Here is a 24,899-nt window from a genome sequence, read left to right as displayed (position 1 = left end):
GGGAGTGGGTGGGTAGGGGAGTGGGAGGGGGGTCTGGGGGACTTTGGGGATAGCATTTGAAATGTAAATGAAGAAAATACCTAATTAAAAAAAATAAATTGGAAAAAAAAATAAAAAAAAAAAAGAGAAATTAGCATATGGAAATATGAACTGCAGAGGCCTTTTTAAAAGTTTGAACCTAATAATAAATCCCAGAATGTTTCTCATTTTTGGTAACTACTGTTCTTGTCAAGGTGCTTAAATACCCCAGCTCATCACTTTAAATGTGTATGACCTTGAAGCAGGACAGAAAGTCAGGAAAATTGTGGGGATAGAAGAAAGAAAAAGAAGCCCTTAACTCAGGAACTGACCTGAAACCTCTTGCCAGCAAATAAATAAGAATTCTAGCACAATTAACAACTACTTAAAGCCGTTCTTCCTTCACAAGTGCCAATCCACGATTTTCTAGGAATCTCACCAGAAACCTCAGTTACAGGGAAATGGCCTGGACTAATCCCATTGTCCTACTCTAGAGGCTTCTGCATTGGCCTTGTCAGATTATCCCTGGGTCCAATGCCTCTCCAGAAACACCCTATAATCTCAGATTATATTTCAGATTATAATATCAAAAGAAGAAGAGAAAGCTGTCTTTTGAGATGTAGTCAAAGAACCATCAATATGATGTGTGTGTGTGTATATACACATTTCTATATAAAATGTGTATGTATCTTGAGACTATGATTTTGAGAAAAGACAAGGGAGCAAGGGAGGATGTTTGTGAGGGGTCAGAGAGGAAAATGGGGAAGAATAAATGATATAATCAAACTATAATTTCAAAAATAGAATATTATAAAAAATTAAAAATATCTTAAAAGAAAGAAGAGACACCATAGAAAGGGAAATACTCTTTTAGAATGGTCTATGTGCCTAATGCTGGGACAATTAATTGTAATTCTCCTCTGAGGAGCTCAGACCCACTCTTAGGTACCTCAATTTCTGCAAACCTCCCGTAGGAACCACACTCCAGACTTGGGTATGTCTTTCTGCACCTCTTTTAGAGAAGTTCCCATTCACGGCTAGGGTATATCCTATTTTCTCCTTAAGTGCCTCTTTTGAATCTCTTAACTCTCATCATACATCAAAATAACCTTGCTAAACCCCAAATCTGCTTCATAAACGGTCTCATCATTGTGTTTATTTTTTCTGGAACACAGCCACAAATCCAAGTTTGACTAGTTGAGATCACTAAAGTCAAGGACACCTCTCTGGGCTACAGAAAAGGAAGGTGTGGGAGTGTCTGTTTCCTCATTGATGCCACTGTGATGTGTCATGGGAAAAGCGGCCAGGAAATCCACTCATTGCTGGTAGTTCTGAAGGAGTGTCTGGAATTCCACCCCCAACGCTAGCTAAGATCTCTATGCTTAGCTTTTTTCATATGGCCTCATACAAACTGCATACAGCTATTTATTTGTCCTTTCCATTCACATGGGTTGCACACAATAGATTTTTACCTTTTGCTGATGGAGTAAGTGAAAACAAGGAAAATAAGATAGCTAGCCTGGGCTCCTAAAATGAACCCTAATCATCATAATTTCCCCCAAAGCCTATTCTTGAGTTTGGCCAAACAAACTATGGTTACCATGGGGTTAGCAGTGAGTCAACACTAAAGATATTTGGAACTGTTTTCAAACAACCCTAGTATACATTTCATCTTTGTTTTGCACACAAGAATGAAGTGAAACCGGACTGGAGAGTGAAAGACGGTGAAATACAGTAAGTAGGAAGTTCTGCTTTTAAAAACAAAGCTGATTTGATTCACAAACTTAATGTTAAGATTTCCTGTGAACAGAGAACCAAGAACATGAGAACAATTTTAGAGAAAATAATGGAAACATTGTATATTACAATTGTACATTTGTAATAGTGTATACAGTGTGGTTGTTAAGAACCTAAAAAAAAAATCTTTAATGAAAATAAGAAAATCTGAGAGTGGAATTGAAAGAAGGCTGAATGAGGATCAGGAAAGCCAACCATGGTGGCATGTGTCAGTAATCCCAGCATTTAGAGGCTGAGGCAGGACAACCATGGAACACCCTGATTAACACAACAAGTCCCTGTCTCATAAAAGCAGACAAAATCCCTAAAGATAAAAAAATAAAAAGAAACGAAAAAAGTTGAAAATAACTCCATTGTGCTTGCCTCACAAATAAGACCTGAGTTCAATGCCCAGAATCCAAGTTGATCTTGCTGGTAAATACTTGTAATCTCCATTCTGGGAAGGAAGGAAAACATGGCTCCAAAGCAACTGGTTAGCCAATCTCATCCAATGTGCCATCATCATGATGGGGAGCAGCCCTGTTTCAGAACAAACAAGGCAAGCAGTACCTGAGGAAGAATGGTTCAAAGCTGTCCTCCGGTCCATACATATACATGTATGCAGAATAATTGTGAGAAAACAACCCTAGGGGTTTTAAAGTTTAAAATAGTATGTGGCCTCACCGGTGGGCAGTGGATGAAGAGTCACCTTTGTGTTGGTGTCTTTTATTAGTCAAGGGCAGAGCAGATGGCAGTCCTTTGTTCATCCTAGCTGAAGCCTGGCTTGGTGGCCAAAGCTGTTTTGTTCCTAGGACACATAAAATCAAATCAAATTCAGACAGAGACCTGTAGCCTGCCATACCTCGCACAGACCTGCCCTCCAGCACAGGGCACAGGGAGACATACTTGCTGCTGTGCCCAGCAGCAGAGGCTGAGGATGTCATCCAGGGGACTGCCAGCTGTGTGGCCAGCCTGCAGTGGGAGCCACCACAACTTGCAAGTATGGGATGGATAGATGGAAGGGAAAGAGAAGTGGAGCAGCGTGAGCACTACGGAGAGAGATGGAACTAGAGACTCGAGGGTAGAGAGGAGTAGCTTGTTTTGAGTGACCAGCCCTGCCACCTGGGGTCATAGTGAGGTCCCAGCCCAAGCTGTAGAAGGCCATGCCTGGGTTTGTGCCTATGCAGTGCCAGGGGTTGGTGTCAGTGTCCCTGGCTCATTACCAGCAAAGAACATGCAGGGCAGCTGCAGGGGACCACATAGATGTCCAGGGGCTCTGGAGACATGGGCGTTGGTAAGCTGGCCCCAAAGGCATGAAAGCAGAGAGCTAACACTGCCTCCCGCTAATGGTGGCATTGCGTGTCCTAGTCAGAGCAGGGTGGACATGAGAGGATGGGGAGATGAGAAGGGTCAGGTGCATAATGTGAAACTCACAATGAATCAATAAAAAGTTAAAAAAAATTTATGTATACTAGGTATTATTGAAACTTATTTCAGGGCAACATTACTGGTAGTGCAGTTATTTCAGAAAAAAAAAATCTCAAAATTCAGGTTAAATCCCATTTTTCTTCACTTGCAAATGTAACAAAAGGAGACAGACCAGCTTCCCATGGACTTAGAAAAATGAATAGCTAAATTTCTTTGGAACCTATCAAGATCCATGTATCCTAATGCCCTTTGGACTGTACTTATAGAATAAATCAGTAGATTGTATGTTTTGGTATGGTACATAATAGAATATTGATTATCCTCATAACTCATGATAGTTTGATAAATGTGTTAGTTAGACAGTAATTTCCCCAAAGATGCCTATTTCCCAACCTCCAATGTCTGAGAAAATTAGACATTTTACGTTCTTTACAGGTATGATAAAATGAAAGATCCTGAAATTTGGATATTTTCCTGGATTATCAGGTTGGTCCCTCTGTCACCAGGGAGTCCCTTTAAGGACAGGAGAGATAAGTAGGTTAAGAAGAAACTTAAAGATGCTTTACCACTAAGTTTGACAAAGTAAAGCACTGTGCACAAAGAAAGGAATGCAGGTGACCTCCAAATGCTGGGGAAAGCTAAGAAATGGTTGCCTCAGAACCTCTACGCCCGGCCCTACCAAAACCTCAGTAGTAGGTCAATGCAATCCTTGCTGAACTTCTGGCCTACAGAATTGTGAGATAATAAATTTGTGTCTCCAAAGCACTACATCAGTGGTAGCCAGAGCCACACCAAAAGCACAAGAAGATTGTACATGGTACTCTAACACTAGAGCAGAACAAAGATGGAGGTCAATAAGATGGATATGAGGCCTTATAATTCATAAACTATCCACATGTTAAATACACAAAGTCTTGCAAGGTACATTGGAAATAGGGGTCAAATTTCTGAAGATTTTTCAAAATGATTATATTTCTATGCAAAAAAAATCACTGTATTTTTTTTTTATCCTGACTAGATAAAATTGAGAGCACTATACCACGTGTTTCTCCAAGGCTCGTCAGTGGAACTCTCTTTACGGACTCCATGTTATGGTAGTCGTGAAATCTGCTGGTGCTTGCTTGCGATGGTTATTTTTAATTGGTAAACTAACACAATATGGAATCAGCTGGAAAGGGGGTATCCATGAGGGGTTTGTTGTTGTTGTTGTTGTTGTTTTCGTTTTTTTTGTTTGTTTTTTTGGTTTTTTTTTTTTGATCAGGGTGACCTATAGGCATGTCCTTGGGAGACTGTCGATTTGGGATGACCCAGCCCACGTGGGTAGCACCATTCCCTAACTTTGGATCCCAGGCTTTGAGAGAGTAGTCAGAGAAAATTAAGTGCAGTACCTACTATGCATACGTTCATTCTCTCTCTGATCTTTACTGTGGGTGTAACTAATGGTTTCAAGTTCTGGTCACCCTGACTTCATCACAATGATATATGGTAATCTGGAACTATAAATCAAATAAAGTCTTTCTCCCTTCAAGTTGTTTTGACGGGGTGCTTTATTATAGCAAATAAAAAGGAAATGGATACACTGCTTTAAAAGTTTTGACTAATGAAAAGTTAATGTATTTCTTTGGTTCTAAGATGATTAATTGACATAAGAACTATTAATTTGGTACAGGTCTTTATTTGTGAAGTGAAATAAAACATAAAAGTAGGAAAACTTTGGAACCTACATTATGTTTTTAAATGCTGCAAGAAAGCCCATAGGTGATACTTCTACGACTCATATTTACTTTATAAAAATCATTAGCAAGGTAAAACACATATTAGTAATAATTTGTAAACTGGCATTGCTCTTTGAAATGATGCACTTAGAAGCTTTTATTTTGAAGGAACTGTGAGTACAGTTTTCCAGAAATTGCAAGTACTTCTGAGTAAAACTGAAACCCCATTTATTTGTTATCTTCCCACTTCTGCAAGATAACTCCACCAAATTTGTCTCCTTCAATGTCAGTTGTATCTAGGAACTACCTAAGTTTTTATTTTTAATAATAATCTTGATACAAAAACTTCAGTGTTTACATTGAGTAAAAGATGCATTGCCACAATTTAGAAATTCAGACAATTTTCACCACTCTTTTCTATTTTGTCTTTTCATAAAAAGCTCGATGATCAAGTGTCCTATGGAGAGTCATGAGCCAAGTGTTTAGGAGTTAGTGGAAAGATGGAAGGATTGAGGCAAGACTTCATGGTGTCAAGGTCTCACTGAGGTAGCCTAAGCAGTTTCCACTCTTAACTCCCTCCCAATGCTGGCATTACAGCCCGGGCCACTGTGTCCAGCTCAAAATCTATCTCACTGTTGAGGAAATAGTGTATGAAATTAAAGTGTGTGTTTACTTGTGTTTCCTGGTTTGAGATAAAAATAAAATTGATTCGGTTCCCCAAGTCTAAAGAAGACTATTTATTCTCTCCTCCCTGGCCTTGAGAAGTGGGGGAGCAGGTAAGGTGATCTTTGCTGAACTGTTTTAGCTGTGAGGTTCCATGTCATTAAGACAAGTGAAAGATCCTGCTTCCTAGGCACGCCCGTCCCCATGATGCTCAGGCTTATTTAGAAGAGGGACCTCGAAAACTGTTGGTTTTAGGAGTTGGTGAGACAGTCTTTCGACGACAAGCTTCAATATCTAAAGTAGACATGGCTTCCAATGAGCAGGACGGCAGCTCCACTTCTAATAAGTTAATCCAATGGTTTTTGTCATGAGCAAAACAAGAAATCATGTTTTTAATCTCACTAAAAGGTCTCTGCATCTTGTTAACATCTGGAGTTCAATCACTTCTGTGCTAAAAAACCGGGGAATGCTTCAGCAGGGCATAAATCTTGCCCCTTGTCCATGTGATCCAGATGCCAATGGAGAATTAACGTTCGTTTGTAACACATCTGGTGTCGGCAGCTTTGAGCAAACTCTAATAGAAAGAGTGCGGAACTAACGTGGCATTACACCTTCCCTCAGGCCGGAGGTTCTAGACCGAAGGTAAAAGCCTGCAGGTGTCCCCTGAGGCTTAGCAATAAACTGCTTTTAATCAGCCCTGGCACTGTGGTAAGTGTGGGGTGTTTTACATTTTCCACCGAAACTTCACAACCCAGTAAGTCTACATTCCAACTGTCGGGCGCTTGACAACTCTTTAGCTCGGCCACCATCTTGAAACACAGAGCAACAAAAAGAGCCAGATTCACAATGGCCGTAGTTTGAACTATGCCACAAGATGTGGAAAAAGCAAATAACAATGCTCACCTGTTAATGTAAGTAAGTATAAGGAATGGTTTAGCATCATCGGCGCGAGACTGAAGGCGAGGTAAAAGAGTTGATCTTAAATCCAGCAGAGGTGTGAGCATATAGAGGTCTCTAACAGCTGAAGGTAGTTTCTCACAAAGGTCGTGAGAGAACCAAATCACATGGGTGTTTGGTTTGTTTTTGTAATAAAAGATCAAGCCCAGATTTCTTAGAATAATATTCCGATTCATTTTTCAATCTCACTTATTTTTACTATAGTTAAGTTTTAAACTATAACAAACATCTTGGTTTTTAAAACTTGACTCAAAAAATTGTGTTTAAGATACTTTTTGGCCTGGAGGGCTGGAGAGATGGCTCAGTGGTTAAGAGCACTGACTGCTCTTCCAGAAGTCCTGAGTTCAATTCCCAGCAACCACATGGTGGCTCACAACCATCTGTAATGAGATCTAACGCCCTCTTCTGGTATACATGAAGACAGCAACAGTGCACTCATATAAATAAAATAAGTAAATCTTTTAAAAAATTTTTAAAAGAATTTTTGCCTGTATTACTATCTGCTATAAAGTCTTCCTTCAATCCTTCTGTCTTCCCACTAACTCCTTGACAATTGGCCAAGACTAGAGCACTTGCATAGGTCTTCATCATTGTGCTTGTCAGACTTTTTGTGCATTGTCTCTTGATTTTGTGCTTAGCTCCTTAGCTAACTGATCCTACTTCATGAGCATCTCTGAGAGAAAGGATAATGATTAGAAAGCATGATGGCCCATGCCTAGGATCCCAGTACGAGGCTGAGACAGGAAGAGTACCCTGATGTGGCCAGAACCTTACATAGGAAGCCCCTGGTCATCCAGGCTACAGAGTAAGACTTCCTCAAACAAACCAAATACAGAACAGGAAAGGAAAGGGAAACATAGTGGCTGATGAAGACATCTAATCATCTTAAGGACATAGTTTGGGCATGTGAGAAGCTTTCACTGCCAAGCTTAATGGCTTGGATTAGGTACCCAGAATCCTACATGGCTGAAGAAAAAGTCTCACTCCTGCTGTTCTCTGACCTCCAAATACGTGCACCATAGCATCCGTGCCTCCTCTACACCATGTGCTCATGTGAACGTGTGTGCATGCGCGCACGCACAGAGAGAGAGAGAGAGATGCTCACACATGCACGTACACACGTACACATGAGTTAAGATGTAATTAAGAACACATTTTACATTGTTACAGGAGGCCTCCAGCTAAATTACATTTCAATAAGAAAATTAATTGTGCTCATCAAATGAAAAGGCACATAAATGTTACTTGTAGCTAGATGGCTTGTGATGAGATTTTTAAAGAATAAGCCTCTAACTATAAATGCATCTGGATGGTGGTGTTGTGCCTACCTGGGAACAAGTCCCAGGTCATAGAAGTATGAAGCACCGTTAGAGGATTCCGGCCACCAGAAGAAAGCAAGCTTGCAAGCTGCACTGCTCCCAAGGCGCTCACTCACATAGTCACAGTGGAACATGGCAGGTGAGTTCTTCTACCCTCTGCTGCATTCTTCACGTCACTAGTGTGGCGTGTATGGCTGAATTTTATGAACAAAATATGCCTAGGGTGTGCTAATCATGTGTTGAATTGGTTCTTTGTGGCTAGAACTAGAGTCTCAGAAAAAGCCACCTTCCAATTTAGACTTGAAAACTGTCACATCACAAGATAAACTATACAGAATAAAAGTGTGATATGAGAACTGACAAATGTTTAGAATGTGTATCTGAAGAAAGTTATTTCTTACTTCATTGGAGTAAGCTTGGCAAGAGTGGTTTTGTCTTCAAGAGACAAAGCATAAATAGTGGGGAAACCCTAAGAACTTCAGTTTGGATTTGGATACCACTTATGCACATTCTCCTATGTTCTCTCCCTCTCTCTGATTCATGTGTGCATATGTGCATGCATCGATTTCTTCTATCTGTCTAGGATATAATGGTCAAGATAAAATCAAAGAAGAACCACAAAAGAGTGACTATATCAATCTAAAATAAACACATAATATGTATCAGCTGTCTGGTAGGAAAGAGTTCTAAGTAAATTAATGGCCTATTATGAGAAACAGCTGCCACTAAGCAGGACCTATTCAATTCAGGTTTAATGAATGATGACTAATAGAAAAATCAGTAAAATGTTAAAAGATTAGGGCAGTAGCTATATTTTGCAATGGGGACTCTGAACTTGTGATATTTCAGGTCAGAGACTGTATTTCCTTTGCTCCTTTCTTCTCTCTCTCTCTCTCTCTCTCTCTCTCTCTCTCTCTCTCTCTTTCTTTCTATTTTTCTTTTCTCTCTTTCTCATTTTTTCCTTCTTTCTTTTCCTTTTTCCAAAGTAAGGTCTCACTAGGTAGCTTACCATGACCATAATCTTGAAATCCTCCTGCCTCTGCTTCCTCAAAACTTGTAGGTGTGCACTGAACCTTCACACAAAGCCTCATATCCACTTTTGAAAACTAGTTTCAAACTATAAAAACTATTAGGGACAAGTCTGGAAGCTCTCCCTGAACATAAGTCATGGGCTATTTCATTTAAAGGCTTTATGTCTTAGTGGGTCAAGGCCTTAGCCAATTGCAGCATTAACCCAGGCAAATTGCACGCACCTTACAACTTTAGGCAATGATATTAAAACTGTAGCAAAATCTTAGGCTGGAAAATCAAAAGAGGATATAAATACCTGGTTGTTGCAAGGAGGCAGATATAAAATAATAAAGAAATAAAGACAGAAAAATAGAAGACAAAATCAAGGTGAGTCACTTAAACACAGAGATGAGCTTTATATGCAAAAGAAAGAAGCACTTGGCTGACCAGAGTTTTCGAGTACATCTTTGAGAGTTGTTATAGATGTTGATAAGAAATGAACAACGAATATAAAAACATACAATGTGGTAGAAATAGCTTAGTTGGTTCAAAGCCCTGGATTCCATTGTAGAACCACCTTAACTTAAGTATTGTGACATACACTAGCAATTATTGCACTTGGGAGGTGAAGACAAGAGAATCAAAAGTTCAGTGCCATCCCATATTATACAGTGAATTCAAAGCCAGCCTTGAGACCCTGTTTCAAGTGAAAACATACACAACTCTAAAGAAGTAGGATGCGGTAATAGCTCATTGAGTAAGACCTATTCTTAAACATAAATGCACGAGCTATGATTCTCAGAATCAACATTAAAGAAAAGGAAAATCCAGACGTAAGTACCTAGAGATGGGTGCCTATAAGCCCAGAGACAGGGTTGTCCTGGAGGCTAGGACTTATAGATTTTCAGTAGGAGACACTCTCTCAGAGCAATGAGGTAGAAAGTAATAGAGCAGGATACTTCTGCACATGTGCACATCTGCATAGATAAACCTCTCTTTCCCTCTCTGTAGGTCTTCCTTCCTCCCTCACACATCTCACATATGCGTGCACATGCACACACACACAGAGAGAGAGAGAGAGAGAGAGAGAGAGAGAGAGAGACAGAGACAGAGAGAGGGGGAGGGAGGGGGAGGGAGAGAGAGAGACAGAGAGGGAGGGAGGGAGAGAGAGAGAGAACGAGAGAGAGAGAGAGAATGAGAGAGAGAGAGAGAATGAGAAAAGACATACCATTTATCTCAAAATAGAACTGATATGACTAGTGTGGTATGAGATGAGAAACAATCCAATCTATATTTGAGAATTTTATATATTTATACTATTTATTTTGATCATATTCTCCCTTACTCCTCTCAGATCCACCACTCCTTTAACTCCCTCCAACTTCCTGTCCTCTTTTATTTTTACACAGCCTACCAAGTACAGTTTGTCCTGCCTGCCCATATGTTCACAAGTTTCTTTCTCCCATAAGCCATCCAGTGTCAGTATCTCTTCATCTGGAGAGGGGGGATCATGAGCCCTTGCTCTTCCATGCTGGAATGTTCTAGTTTGTGCCAATGTCCTCCCCAACCTCTGTCACTTACTACTTTTCGGTTCCCTCTTCCAAGGCCATCTCTGAAGTGTTGGGTAAATGTGTGTGACATGGATGCCGTATTGGTGGCTCAGCACCCCAAATATACTTCTCTCTGCACTTTGACCAGTTGTAGGTTTTTGTGTTAGCAGCTGTTCACTGCCCGAGGAAGTGTCTCTGCTGAGGTCTGAGATCTTCATCAATCTCTAAGTATAGAGAGGTAGGAATTTAGAGGGCAGGTTGACACTATGTCCATTTAACAAATTAACAGTGCTAGCTTCATCCCTGGGCCTATGAGCTCCCCACCTATGGGTTCTTGGCCAGATTTGCAGTACTAGACCTGTGGAGTGGGCTTTTAAGGCAATCAGGAAGTAGATGGTGACTCACATAACATTTAGCCCATTGTTGCACTCATGGATGCCACAGAGCATCCTTACTGTAGTTTCCAGGGATCACATTTCAATGTGGTAAGTCTGCTGGTGACCTGTTTCCCAGTAACCTACCTAGCTGTCCAGTAGTAGAAAAAGCAGCTATTGGGGAAGACACTTCCCAGTCAGTGTCAACTTGATTTCTCTGTGCTTTTGGATTAAAGTTGTAGGACTTCACAAAAGACTGACAAAGAAAAATGATGCTAAAAATGACTTAACAAAGAAAATAAAAGAAAAATTAACAAAAAAATCATTGATAGATCATTTTATTATCAAATGATCAATCACTGTTTTGTTTGATTATAAAATCTATCAACTATCAAAATATATGATGACCATTGACTAGTAATAGCTACAATATAAATGTAAAGAAGTCGAAGAATACAGAGATAGAAGGAAAGAAAGATAGCGCATGGCTATACCAGATGTATTATGTTCTTCTAGAGTACTTTTCTATTAGATGAAATTATTGGTTGTCCTGGAATTACTTTTATTATTTTTAGTTTATGTATGTGTGTGTATCTGTGTGTCTGTGTATAGATGTGTACCCATGCCTGCAAATGCCCTTCTGGGCCGGAGGCATCAGATAACCTGGAATTAGAATTGTGGGTAGTTGTGTGCAGCTTAGTGTAGGTGCTGGGAATTGAACTGCAAGGGCAGTGTGCTGTCTTAACTGATGAGCCATTTCTCCAGAGCCATGGGTAGTGGGCTGTCTTAACTGATGAGCCATTTCTCCAGAGCCACGGGTTCTTATATTTATATCAAGAGCCTTTGTATACACAGTCACAGACACACTCAAACACACACACACACACACACCCCACAGAAAGTGAGAGTCTATGTATATACTTATGTATACTATGTAATACGTATGTATGTACCTATATATAATACATTTAAATCTTCTAAACTAATTTTAAATTTAAATTAATGTGCCCATCCTTGCTTTTTACATATGTATTTTGAGATAATACCACATTTTGATGGGTATCAAAAATGATACCCTGAAATATGACACTTTGACAAGGTAAGCTCTTTGAACTAAAGCAGCCTCAGACCCAAGCTCTTTCTGACCTGTTTATCACCCCTGAGCTTCCCATTGTCTCTTGCCCCACTTTTCTTCCAGAAACACATACCTAAAGATCCCCTATCTAAGGAAATTTCTTCTTGAATAATTGTTCAAGAGGATAGCTGTCTTGTTTCCCTTCGTCATCATATCATCAGAGAAGGAAAATGGACTGGAATACAACTTATTCTCCTCCCATCCTCCTTACCTTACCTTGCTTTCGAGGATATAAATTTAAAAAAGCATGCACCACGCCCAGCTTACGTGTTGGTTTTAAAACAACATCATGCTATTTTGGTGAATATTAGCTTTGTAGTATGTTTTGAAGATAGCTATTTTTATGCCTCCAATTTTGTTCTTTTATATAAGATTTGCTCTAGATGCTTATAATACTATTTTTTAGATCACAATAAAGAACTTAAAAATAAATGCATATACACATTATTTTTTCAATTGGTAGTTTTCATTGATACTGCTATTGTTTGATTATGAAATATTTCTCAAAGGGTCGTGCTTTGAATGCTTGTTCACAGGCATTTAGAATGATTTTAAGATGTGATGGAGCCTTTAGGAAGTGGAATCTAGCTGGTAGACATATGTTACTGGAAACAGGTCTTTGAAATTTGAAGACTATACCTGGTACCCGGTCTTCCATTTCCTAGTTGTTTTTGATCCTATAAACAGATTTTGCTATGTGTTCAAACCAAGCAACTGTGCTGTGTATGCCCTTCTGAACTGAAACCTTCTGAAATGATAAGGTATGTATGATCAAATGTATAAGCAATAAAAGCAAAAACAGGGGTAAAGTAAATTATTATACTATATCTTGCACATATGAACAAAGTATATGTGTGTCACTTTAAAATATTTTAGTATTTTAATCACAAATATACAGTCTTTTACGTCAGCAATTCCACTCAGAAATATTTTTTCCTTTTGGCGTGAGAATGTTTATTCTGTGTTATTGTGTGTTGGAAGCACATAGAATTTTATTTATTTATTTATTTATGAGGTGTTTTGTTGTTTTGGTTTTGGTTTGTTTTATTTGGGTTTTTTTGGGGGGGTGGTTGTTTTTTTGTTTTTGTTTTTGTTTTTTTTTTTGGTTTTTGTTTTTGGGGTTTTTTTTTGGGCTGGGGGGGGGTTCGAGACAGGGTTTCTCTGTACAGCCCTGGATGTCCTGGAACTCACTTTGTAGACCAGGCTGGCCTCGAACTCAGAAATCTGCCTGCCTCTGCCTCCAAAGTACTGGGATTAAAGGCATACACCACCACTGCCTAGCCTTAGAATTTATTTTTATGATATAGGGGCAAATAGTTAAGACAGCCCTGAGGCTGTAAAAGACTACAAGGTCTTTTGAAGATGGACTAGATGCATTTGGTATTGTAAGATAGCTACAAGAGGAAGAGAGCAATTGTGGCTACAAAGTAATGTCTTAATGTCAAGTTTACAAGAGGCAGGCTTGTGATAGTTACGAATTGTCAGTGTGATAGTATATAATCATTTGGGAATAAATATTTGGGCAAGTGGAAATACTTTCTCTAAATATATGAAACATCAGTTTATGGCCTAGTGTCCCAGAGTTCATAACAAAGGGAAAGCAAACATCACCTGTGAACATAATACAACAGCCCCCTAAAGCTTCGAGTGACTTTCCTGCCATGATGAACTGCACTGTAGTCTACTCCACTTGATGGTCGCCACACACAAACCAGCAAGGGCAGTTCAATCCAGAAGAAACCACAAGGCTCACCAACTGGCAAGAAGCCCTAGGAACCTCAAGAGAAGTTCTTCAGCAAGTTTCTCTCTATGGCATCACCACAAGTAGAGCTTAGCAATGCAATGTTAGGTGGACCAGTACATGGGTATCCTTAGTAAAGAGTGGCAAGGTGGAGCACGGCAAACCAATGCTTGAGCTCCCACTGTCTGTGGGGTCTTCTGAACATCATGTGTCCTTTCGCATATTTTCTATAGCAAAACATCCTTTCACCTGTGTCTGCTTCAGGAAAACATTCTTTCATGTGTCTCTTTTAGCAAAATACCTGTGTGCCCCAGCAAAACATCATTTGACATAACTGACTTTCCAAAGAAACCAGAAGTTTCCTCTTCATTTCTCTCTCAAATTGTGACCTAAATAAACCTTCTCTCCTTAATTACACTTGTTGGGGAACTTTTTATCACAACACGGGACAAAGAGCTAAAGCAAGCCCCAAGACATCAACCATCAACAATTGAGTTGTTGGCCAGTGGTGTCCCCATGGAAATCCCCAAACAACCCAGGCTGTTGCTAAGACAAAGGGTTGCTCTCCACAAACTGACATCAGGGGTCCATTGCCAAGGACAACACCTATACAACTCATTGAGCAAGTTGAGGTTGAGGTGGTGCTACATGGAGTCTTCACCCTGATGTCCTAGTTTCTTTGGTAAGGGAAGGTACTCTACAGGCTACCAAAAGAGAAATGTGAACACCAACCCAGTCATAAAATCTTTGACTAACAATTTGTTCTGCCTGAAAATATATTAGGGGAATGATGACACAGAACTTGTGAGAATAGCCAATCCATGTCTGATGTAATCTAAATCTCACCCCTTGAGTAGGAACCACACCCAACACTGCTTAGGTAACCAAGAACCAGAGACTAGGTAGACCAGAGACCTAAGATAAAACCAAACACTACTGGCCTTAAAAAACATCAATGGAATGGTTCCTAATGATATTCTGCTATACTCACATAGCTGTAACCTTGAGCTTTCTACCCAGGCCAAGTTCCCTGAAATATTGACTCTGAGACTTCTTATATATGAATAAATACCCAGGCCAGAACCCTTGGATCATTCCCTGACTAGATCATAACTTGATCATCCCATTATTCTATTCTAAGTTCTGCCACATGGCTGGTTACCTGGTCCTGAGTTTCATGAAACTAACCATCTTCCTCTGTGTCTGGTGCCAGATCTCCTCCTGTGTTTGTCTCTCTCTCTCTCTCTCTCTCTCTCTCTCTCTCTCTCTCTCTCTCTCTCTCTCTCTGTCTCCATGTATGTATGTGTGCATCTGTCTCTGACTGTCTTTCTGTCTTTGTCTCTGTCTCTCTCTTTATCTCTCTCTGTCTCTGTGTGTATGTGTGTCTGTCTGTCTCTGTCTGTCTCTCTGTCTCTGTCTCTCTCTCTCTCTCTGTCTCTCTTCTGAATGTCCAATCCTGAATGTTCTAATCCTGCCTCAGCTTATTGGCCATCAGCTTTTTTATTGACAGGTGAGACTTCCATACATGCTTTATCCAGTCATCATCAGTGAGACTTCTTCCAGCTGCACCTGGGAACCAATGCACAGACCCACAACCAGACATTATGTGGAGAGTCTAATTGGAGGTCTTCATCAAACTCCTCTCCCCAGAGCTCAGGGCGTCCTGGGTAAAAGGAGACAGAAAGAGTTTAAGAGTCAGAGGGTGTGAAGGACACTAGGAGAACAAGGCCTTCTGGTTCAACAAAGCAAGGTGTATATATGAGCTCACAGAGGCTGAAACAGCAAGCACAGACCCTACATGGGTCTACACCAGATCCTCTGTGTATATATTATGGCTATCCTAGTACTTTTATGGGACTCCTGAATGTGAGAAGGAATGGCTCTCTGACTCTTGTGCCAGCTCCTGGGACTCTTTTTCTTTTGTTGGGTTCTGTTGCCAATTTGCATAGGATAGTTGTGCTTCATCTTATAATTTGTTTATTTTGTCATGTTTGGTTGTTGTATCTTAGAAATATGAATTGTTTTGGAATGAGAGACAAAAAAAGGAGTGGAGCTGGAGAGGAGGGGGGTGGGGGAGGAGCTGAGGGGAGTAGAGGAAGGGAAACTACAATCAGGATGTATTATAGGAGAAAAGGTCTATTTTGAATAAAAGAATGAAAGGAAAACTATTAAAATTATTGGTTACAACATACAAATATATGAGGAAAAATAATCAATAGATTGACAGATGAAATTTCAGTAGCATGAGATTAGAGTGTGCCACACAAACTTCGTTAGAATGACCATGCTACCATCCATCCCTTTGATTACATTCTTCCCTGCATAGAATATTGCTAATTCTGATTTTTTGCATCTCAAAGTTCAAGTCATCTTTAAATCATCCTGTGAATCATTGTTTTTCCTGTGTTCTTTCTATTAAAGGACAGCAAAATGTATTAAGCTCATACAACCCTATCAGAAAATGAAGGACAATCTGTTAAAATACATGTCCATCAGTCACTTTAAGATCTTTGGCCATTTAATCCAAACCTACAATGGGAACCTATTCCAGTGACAAATGTCAAAACAGGTCTGAGAATATTAGCGAACCACCCTCCCCCCATACCAAGCATTGTATAACAGGAGGTAGAGATGCAAACTCAGATCTCAGATTCTAAAGATTTCTTTGCCAGCTAAACACTGCCATACTTGGTGGAACATCTGCCAGTTTTCATTAGCGTTCAAACTTCTGAAATCACCTAGTTTGACACTTCTGATTTACAAACGAGGAAAAGAAAACAGGAAAGGTTAACGGCTTTGTAAACTAGTTTGTTAATGTCAGTGGGGCTGCATAGAGGTCTATAAAAACGTATGTTTGTAATTAGGGCAAAGGATGTAAGGTCAGCCTGCAATTTTACACCTTTAAAATAGAACTTGGAATTAACAAGATAATTGATAGTCTTTGAAATTAGAATTCTGGCACATACCTCAGATAGGGGAGACTCATGAATGGGAAGCAAAACCATCTGAGAACGATGACCGTTTATGAAAAGTAATGACCGCCCATGACATTTATATGCAGACGTTATTGTCATTAATGCTTTGCCAAGCATCTTCCTGTGCTAAAGACAAAATGAGTTTTTGGCATTGTGATACAATGACCATGTGCCTGACAATAAAACCAGGAGGCTTCCAGAGCTCCCTTACTTGTCTCCTCCCTCCAGTATCTGGCTCCCATCCCACAGCCTCTACCACACTGGCTCAGGAAGTAGGCAATTTCCTGCCCTGGCTGAGCCGGATATTAAGGCTTCTTTGTTCCTTATCTCTGAGAAATAACACCTCTCTGCAACACTCCAAAGGTGGACTGGCTTGTGCACATAGTCCCCTAAATGACTCTCTGCTATTCTTTAGCCTTAGTGTTCCCTGAGGCTCAGCAATTCACCCACCCACAGTCTGATTATAATAAGCTATGGGGTAATACACAGCCTACTGGTTTATTATTGTTTATAGAGTGTCATATATTAGAATAAAGGAATCTTTTCCTCCCAAGGAACTAAAATGCTAGAGGAACTTCTCTGCCTTCTCACCAATTTGGCCAAAAACACACATATTTTTAGGTCAAGTTGTATTTGTAGAATTCATCTTCTTTTTTTCACAGAGCCTCATAAATGCATTCATTCATCTCAGTGCAGATTGAACTGAAATATGTAGACTGTGTAACATGGGCAACTTGTTCTCTTTGGGGGCAGTACATGGAGAGATAACAACTGCTGACAACTTCATGCTCCATCCCACTGTACAGAAACACATGACTTATCGATCTGTACACTAGGCCTTGTTCTCTGCTTGACTGACAGTCGGTAATCACATCTGCACATCTACAGCTTGTCCAGCAGCAGGTTTCTTCCATTTGGTTGGAATTTTCTTAATGCAATATTTCTATTCAACACTTCAAAGCCTTCTCAAAACAGTTCCCTCTCCATGTAATGCATGCCCTGCATTCCAGCTTCTTCTGTTTGGAACTCTGATAGCAAGGCAAGCTGAAAAACAGCAACTATGATGACCAAGAATAGAAAATAAAATTTGGAAGTAAGAAAGAAAAACTGTAGGGAACACAGTCTGCCCTTCTTCACTAGCAAGGTTAAAGAAGCCAAAATATTCCAGACCTAAAAATTCTCAGAGATTATTTCATCATGACAGCTCATTCTAAATATGTGGAGACTATGCTTGGGGTGATGAACAGGGATTAAGAATGTTACAGGTTAATGAAATAATAATTACATAGACAAAGGGTACTGTGGAGAGAAGTCTATGAACTCACCAGGAAGCAATAGAACAGAGTTTAATAAGTGGAATTTAAAAAGAAAAATATTGAAAAGCAAAACACACACATACACAAACACACACACAAAACCAAAATGATAAAACAATAAAATATAAGTAACTGAGAAATTTGCAAGTTGAGAATCAACTTCTCACTCCCCTAAGAGTTTAGACATTGAATCACAATTAAGAATCAGAGAGGTACTTGCAGTCTCAACTCTCCTTTCCTTCACACATGTCAAGTATTTTTTGTATTTATTGTATTTGAAAGTATTTAAAGTATGTAACCCCCATATCATCTGGCACTGCTGGAATGATTACAGAAAGCACACATTAAAAACTATCTGTTGGATAAATGAGGTCATTTGAATTAACTTTCACATTAAAAAGACACTTTTTAAAGCTCTTGAATAAACATCTTCAGTGACTATGTCTGGCTGATGGCAAGGTTTCCCAGGCCCCAGACCAGACCATGAAGAAGAACCAAGCTGTTGGAAAGAAGAGGTGGGGATTTTAGGTTACACAAGGTTAAAGTACGTGAGCACATTCAGTGTTTCAGGTAGGCATTCATTTTTATATAAGAGAGGGGTGGATAATGAGATATCTGGGGCCCTTTTTGTATTTGTCCAAAGATCTTATAGAAGTGGGTAGTTCTAGTTGCACTTGACATGTAAGGCAACTGAAGGAGTATTTTTTACATAGCTTGTTTTAGTCAACATGAATTTGAAACTATGTCTGGTTTTGACACAGGTTCTTTCCTACTTGCTATATTTAAAAAGTACTTGAGAATCTACTAAAACACACTGTTTAAAAATGATATGATATCTAATATTTTGTATATAAACAAACAAAAAAACCAAACCAAAGTAAAACAAAACAAAACACCAGAGTGTCTGCCAACCTCAAAAATATTTCCAAGCATCATTGCTACTCTCAAGTTCTCATGGATCTGGAAAGAGAACTTGAGATGAACCTACTGTAGTGCTTGTCAGAGTATCTACATTGCAGTAAGCTTAGAGAAGGAAGCCATTAGTTATGTCTGGTGTTTAGAAACATCAGATAAAGGTTCACCAAAGAAGTATCTTCTGAACTGAATGTTAAAGCTCAATGTCAGATAGAATTAAACAGATCCATCAGAAAAATCTCTCAGAAGTCAAGGACTCAGTGTAGATACAGAGTTCTCTTGCTGGGGCACAAATAGGTCCTGTCAGGCATGAGAGACACTTTGTACTATATATAATGTTTTCAGTAGTTTTTGTAAACCTCCTCTCCATACCCAGAAATTCCATCCATGTGCATCTGCGCATGAGCATGCACATACACACATACACATGAATGTATGCACACACACACACACACACACACACACACACACACACACTCACTCACACTCCACATATGTCCCATTACTATGTATGGGCTGATGTCCTCAGTGGTTTGATTACAACACCCAACTACTTTTTAGTATTAAGAAATAAGCACCCAGTTTATATAGCCATGAGTACAACAGAAGGAATTTTCAGTGCTAGACATGGCTAATTTAACTGACTCAAAAGCTGCAGACACTTGTCTAGCACCAAAGTTTTAGGATAGGGTGTAAATGCAGACTGAGAAGCAGCAGAAAATTTTCCTGGACTTTTCAAGTTTGTAATAGAAATTGGCTGATATCCTTTGCAATTTTGCCTTTAATGTGAATGGAAACACATACTTTCCTGTACATTTATTGCATGTGAGGGAAAAAAAAAGACTGTCTGGTTTTGAGGCAGCCACAGACCACCCCACTCTCTTACTTAGAGGAAATTCAAAAGAGAATTTAAAATGAAACCTCTGGCTTGTTCATCACACAGGAAATCATCCAATCCTACCAGCATAGCTGCAACACAAGTTATTTGAGATAGTCCAGTTAGTGGTTGGTGTCGTGACCTTTCTACGAAAACAGTTAGTCCTGAACAATGTTCCTGGTCACTCAATAAACTTGGGAGTCTTTGGAAGAAACTGTTAGAATGTAAGGTTCTTTTATCCAGCACACACCCACACAGCAGCCAAATAGAAGTGACTGAGTCTCCAGGACAGAATGGATATGACATTGATTTTTATAGCTCTTCAATGATACTGAACCTGAGGGTGGTATGTGTCAGGGATTCTGGCACAGTTCTACAGCCAGGATATGAAAAGTAGTGAAAAATGATGGGGAGCAGGGAGTGATATGAACAGTGTGTGGAAAGACATTTAATTTGAGCGTGGACCCTATTTCCTTAGACTTGAACTGGATATGCCTGTAATTACCAACACTTCATGCTCTGCACAATTGGGTGACCTTAATGAGACCACGGAAGATGCAGTGGAAGTTGTGTTAAGCTCTTCTGATGGGTCCTGAGGGTGCAATTTCTGTTAGAGCTGAAGAGACTTCAGAGTGTTTCCCATTGCCAAGAGCTTCATAGGATCAAAGGAGCTGACTCTACATTTGAAAGGGGGATCTGGCAAGTGGGAACCACAGAACTGAAGTGCTAAGGACTGATACAGTAAAAGCACTGATCTATAGGGAACTTATACAGAGACTTCTAAAATTCAGAGTTCCAGTGGGATTTATAGAAAGATTTAGGGGCAGTGTTGGGAGAGGCAGGTATCAGCATAGGGAGATAAAGTAAAAGAAACTAGGTCCTGTGCCCCCAAAGATGATCTTTAATGTTGGCATGCTCCCTCTCGAGAGAATCTTGAAACTTTAGAATTAGGAAGGATATTAGAAATTATTCCCATCATTGTAAGTTTGGAGAAACAGAGACACCAAAAGTAGTGCTGGATTCCAGGCTAACCCAGTAACTTGTTGATCAGCATTGGAGACTACTCCTTTGATTCTTCTAGCTGATGACTGGCAGACTGAATCTCATCCTGGATGCTACAGTAAATAGCTATTGTGTACTAGAATCTATAAACTCTCCAAGACCAGTTTTTGTCATCTGGTCTACTTCAGAGTTCTTCCAATAAAATGAAAGTTTGGTGTGTGTGTTCACAGGAAAAGGCAAACAGGACTAGCCATAAATAAAGTGTCCCTACCAGATGTTGTCTCTTTGGAGTTTGGAGTCGGTACGGACTTTGTGTCTTTCTCAGGTTCTAGCATAGACAAGACATAAATACCAATAAAATAAAATGAAAAAGTCTTTGTTTTCATAAACTCAGAATAACCCAATTGTGTACAGCAGAGAAACCACCCAGCTTAGCTATTTCCAAGAAGTCTGTGCTATGTTCTCAAAACAATAAATGTACTCTTTGGGGAAAACAATACCCATCTGCAGTATAATCTAAAGGCTGCATCTAGTAAGAATTTAGTGATCCAAAGCTGATGAGAATAAATATTTTTCCACTATAGAGACAAGCAAATAATTTCTCAACATTAGATAATCCTTTCCTTATTTCTCTATTTTACTAAGTAAAATCTACTGAAACTATTCTTTTCTATATCAATAAACCAGATTTTTAAAATGTACAGGACCACCCAGTCAGTCTAGTGAACTATTCAATGCAATGTCCATTTATTAAAAAAAAAAGCATGCTCGGCAATTATGAACTAACTCATTAATTAAATTCTTCAGTGAAACTGTGATCCAGTTTAAGCTAAAATGTCGATGTTCTAAATATAGAAGTCCTACTCCATGTTTAACTCAGTACTGTGTCAATTGCTTTCTATTTTAATTGGAAGAACATATACCAGATACCTAATTTGATAAAATGTCAGTTTTTAAGTGTATTGTTGTTATGTCTCTTTTAACGTCTTTCTGGTTAGCCAAGATACCAAATGATAGGAATATTTGTGCTTTTTTTTTTCTTATTTTTGTGGGTATTGGTCATTAAGCACATAGAAAATGATTCATCCTATCAGTTCAGAAATAGCCAAAATTGAATTACTGGGGTTTTGAGGGGATGGCACCAGAGCTATGAAGAAATTGCCAACCGGATTCTAGTGCTGAGCTCTACAGCACAGGGATATTAATTTTTAACATTCTGAGACCAAATTCTTCCAGGTAAAAGGGCACCATTGCTAAGAAAATAAGATGCCTGAGGTAAATGAGATTGTTCTTCAAACTGTTTCCCCTTAGTAACAGTTCCAAGTCCACGTGTTTTAAAGTACAGATGCCTTCCATCTCTCCTTGGGACAATTTTGTGAGCTTAAACTGCAGACAAAGAACACCTTTCTATTGTAAAAACAGAAAAATGTTCTCAGAGACACGGGCACTTGTGAGAGCAATGCTTTGACATATATATATATATATATATATATATATATATATATATATATATATATACATACACATATATACCTTTTCTGGAGTGTTGGGGATAGAACCCAGGACCTCACACACACTAGACAATATTCTACACTGGAGGCATGTCCTTGATTCCCTGCACACAAATATTTTGATGTGTTAAACTGTAGTTTTGGGTTGGACTTTCCTAACTCAGAACAAGAATCGTATTTTAATATCTGCTTGGGAAGTTTTATTCCTTTAATACTTGCAAGAGAAATTTCTTATAAGTATATAATATTTCTACTGGATTAAACACACATCTACACAGTGTGACTCAGACAGACTGTAACAGAGAACCCCTGACCAATCAGCTTTCTATTGGGTAGATAAAAGGAGGTGAAAAGAGCGGACCATAGACACATGACTTCTTATCTCTAATATTATGTGAGATTTTCTTTTGCAAAAGTATAGGCACATGGTTGGGAATGTGGCTCAGTTAGCCGGGTGCTTGCCAAGCAAAGCCCTGGATTCCATCCCCAGCACCACATAAAACCAAGAGCAGTGATGTTTGCCTTTAATATCGGCACTTGGAAGATAGAGTAAGGATGATCACAAGTTCAAGGTTATCCTCTGAGACATAACGATTTTGAGGCCAGACTGGCACACATAAGAATCAAAGAAATAAATCTACACAAAGTAGATCAAGAGAATCAAATGGTCCCAAAAACAGCAGGTCAGTGTGAAACTGGTGGAAAATTGTGAGACAAAAGATCAATTACTATGTCTAAAGGCACTATGGACTCACACACAAACTGTAGGTTTTGGAGTCCTATAAATTGGGGTTTGAATATTGATTAGTTCTACGACTAACTTGTAGAATGATTTGGACGAGTTACCTACCCATTGTTCAATGATTTGGACTAGTTACCTACCCATTGTTCCTGGAACTCTATTTCTTCATATGTAACATGTGGATAACGCTGACTATTTCAGAGAGGTGCTGTAAGGATTATGGGGCATGTGACTAGGAATGTATAAGCTAGGCCATGCCACACAACAAGACCTGGAATGATGACTACTCTCATGGTGGGAGATTAGATTGGAAGCTTTTTAAAAAGGTTCCTAGAACTGAGTAAACATCTCTCCCAGTACAAAGCAGACAGCACCACACCAGAAGTCCATAAACCCACTCCAAGCATCTGTTTTTCTTTTTCTCTTCTAATTATAGACTAAATTAAAGAATGAAATAAAAGGTTTAGTAACAATTAGGAGTGATTTTAAAGTCTTAAATCGGATGTGTAAGACTCTGGATTTGATTCCCAGCACAGAAAATAGCCATAATAAGAGCAATAAGAAAGCATTCAGATAATGAAGATATGTATCATCTAAAAAGAACTGAAGTTATCTTGGGTCCCAGATCCCTCAGAGACTAGTCTGCGCAGGTGAGAGTGCAGACTACAGAAGCAACACAGCTTCTGGGACAGACCCCTTTCAGGCTCCAGACATCCGGGCACCTTCCCCGCCAGAGAAGAGGTGTCTGCCAGGGAGGGCTCATTTGGAGCAGGTGAGGGAGCCATCTTGGGTCCCGGGTCTCTCAGAGACCAGTATGCACAGGTCAGCTCATGGACTGTGAAGGGTGAGTGAGCAGACTGCAGAAGCAACACAGCTTCTGGGACAGACCTCATTTTGGGCTCCAGACATCCGGGCACCTTCCCCACCAGAGGAGAGGTGTCTGCCCTGGAGGGCTCTTTCGGAGCAGGTGAGGAAGCCATCTTGGGTCTCAGAACCCTCAGAGTCTAGTCTGTCCAGGTGAGAGTGCGGTCTACAGAAGTGACACAGCTTCTGGGACAGACTCCATTTCAGACTCCAGACATCTGGACACCTTCCGTGCCAGAGGTGAGGTGTCTGCTGGGAGGGCTTTGACCTCCAGAGCAGGTGAGAGAACCATCTTTTGTCCCATGTACCTCAGAGACCAGTCTGTGCAGACTGCAGAGGCAACACATCTTCTGGGACAGGCCCTGTTTTGGGCCTTCATCTTCAGCCAGGAGGCAGATATGAATGCCAGATATCTGTGCACCTTCCCTGCAAGAGGAGACCTTGCCTGCAGAGAGTACTCTGACCACTGAGACTCAGGAAAGATCTAGACTTCCAGGTCTCCTGACAGAGGCTAACAGAATCACAGGAGGAACAAACTCCAGCCAGAGACAACTATGACAACTAACTCCAGAGATTACCAGACAGCAAAAGGCAAATGTAAGAATCTTACTAACAGAAACCAAGACCACTCACCATCATCAGAAATCAGCACTCCCACCTCAGCAAGTCCTGGGTACCCCAAACCACCCAAAAAGCAAGACTCTTATTTAAAATCATATCTCATGATGCTTGTAGAGGACATCAAGAAGGGCTTTAATAATTCACTTAAAGAAATACAGGAGAACATTGCTAAAGAGGTAGAAGTCCTTAAAGAATTACAGGAAAACACAACCAAACAGGTGATGGAACTGAACAAAACCATCCAAGACCTAAAAAGGAAAGTAGAAACAATAAAGAAAACCCAAAGTGAGACAATGCTGGAGATAGAAACCCTAGGAAAGAAATCTGGAACTATAGATGCAAGCATCAGCAACAGAATACAAGAGATGGAAGAGAGAATCTCAGGTGCA

Source organism: Mus caroli, chromosome 1, assembly GCF_900094665.2.
Source record: "Mus caroli chromosome 1, CAROLI_EIJ_v1.1, whole genome shotgun sequence".
NCBI lineage: Eukaryota > Metazoa > Chordata > Mammalia > Rodentia > Muridae > Mus > Mus caroli.
This window is presented reverse-complemented; position numbering follows the sequence as displayed.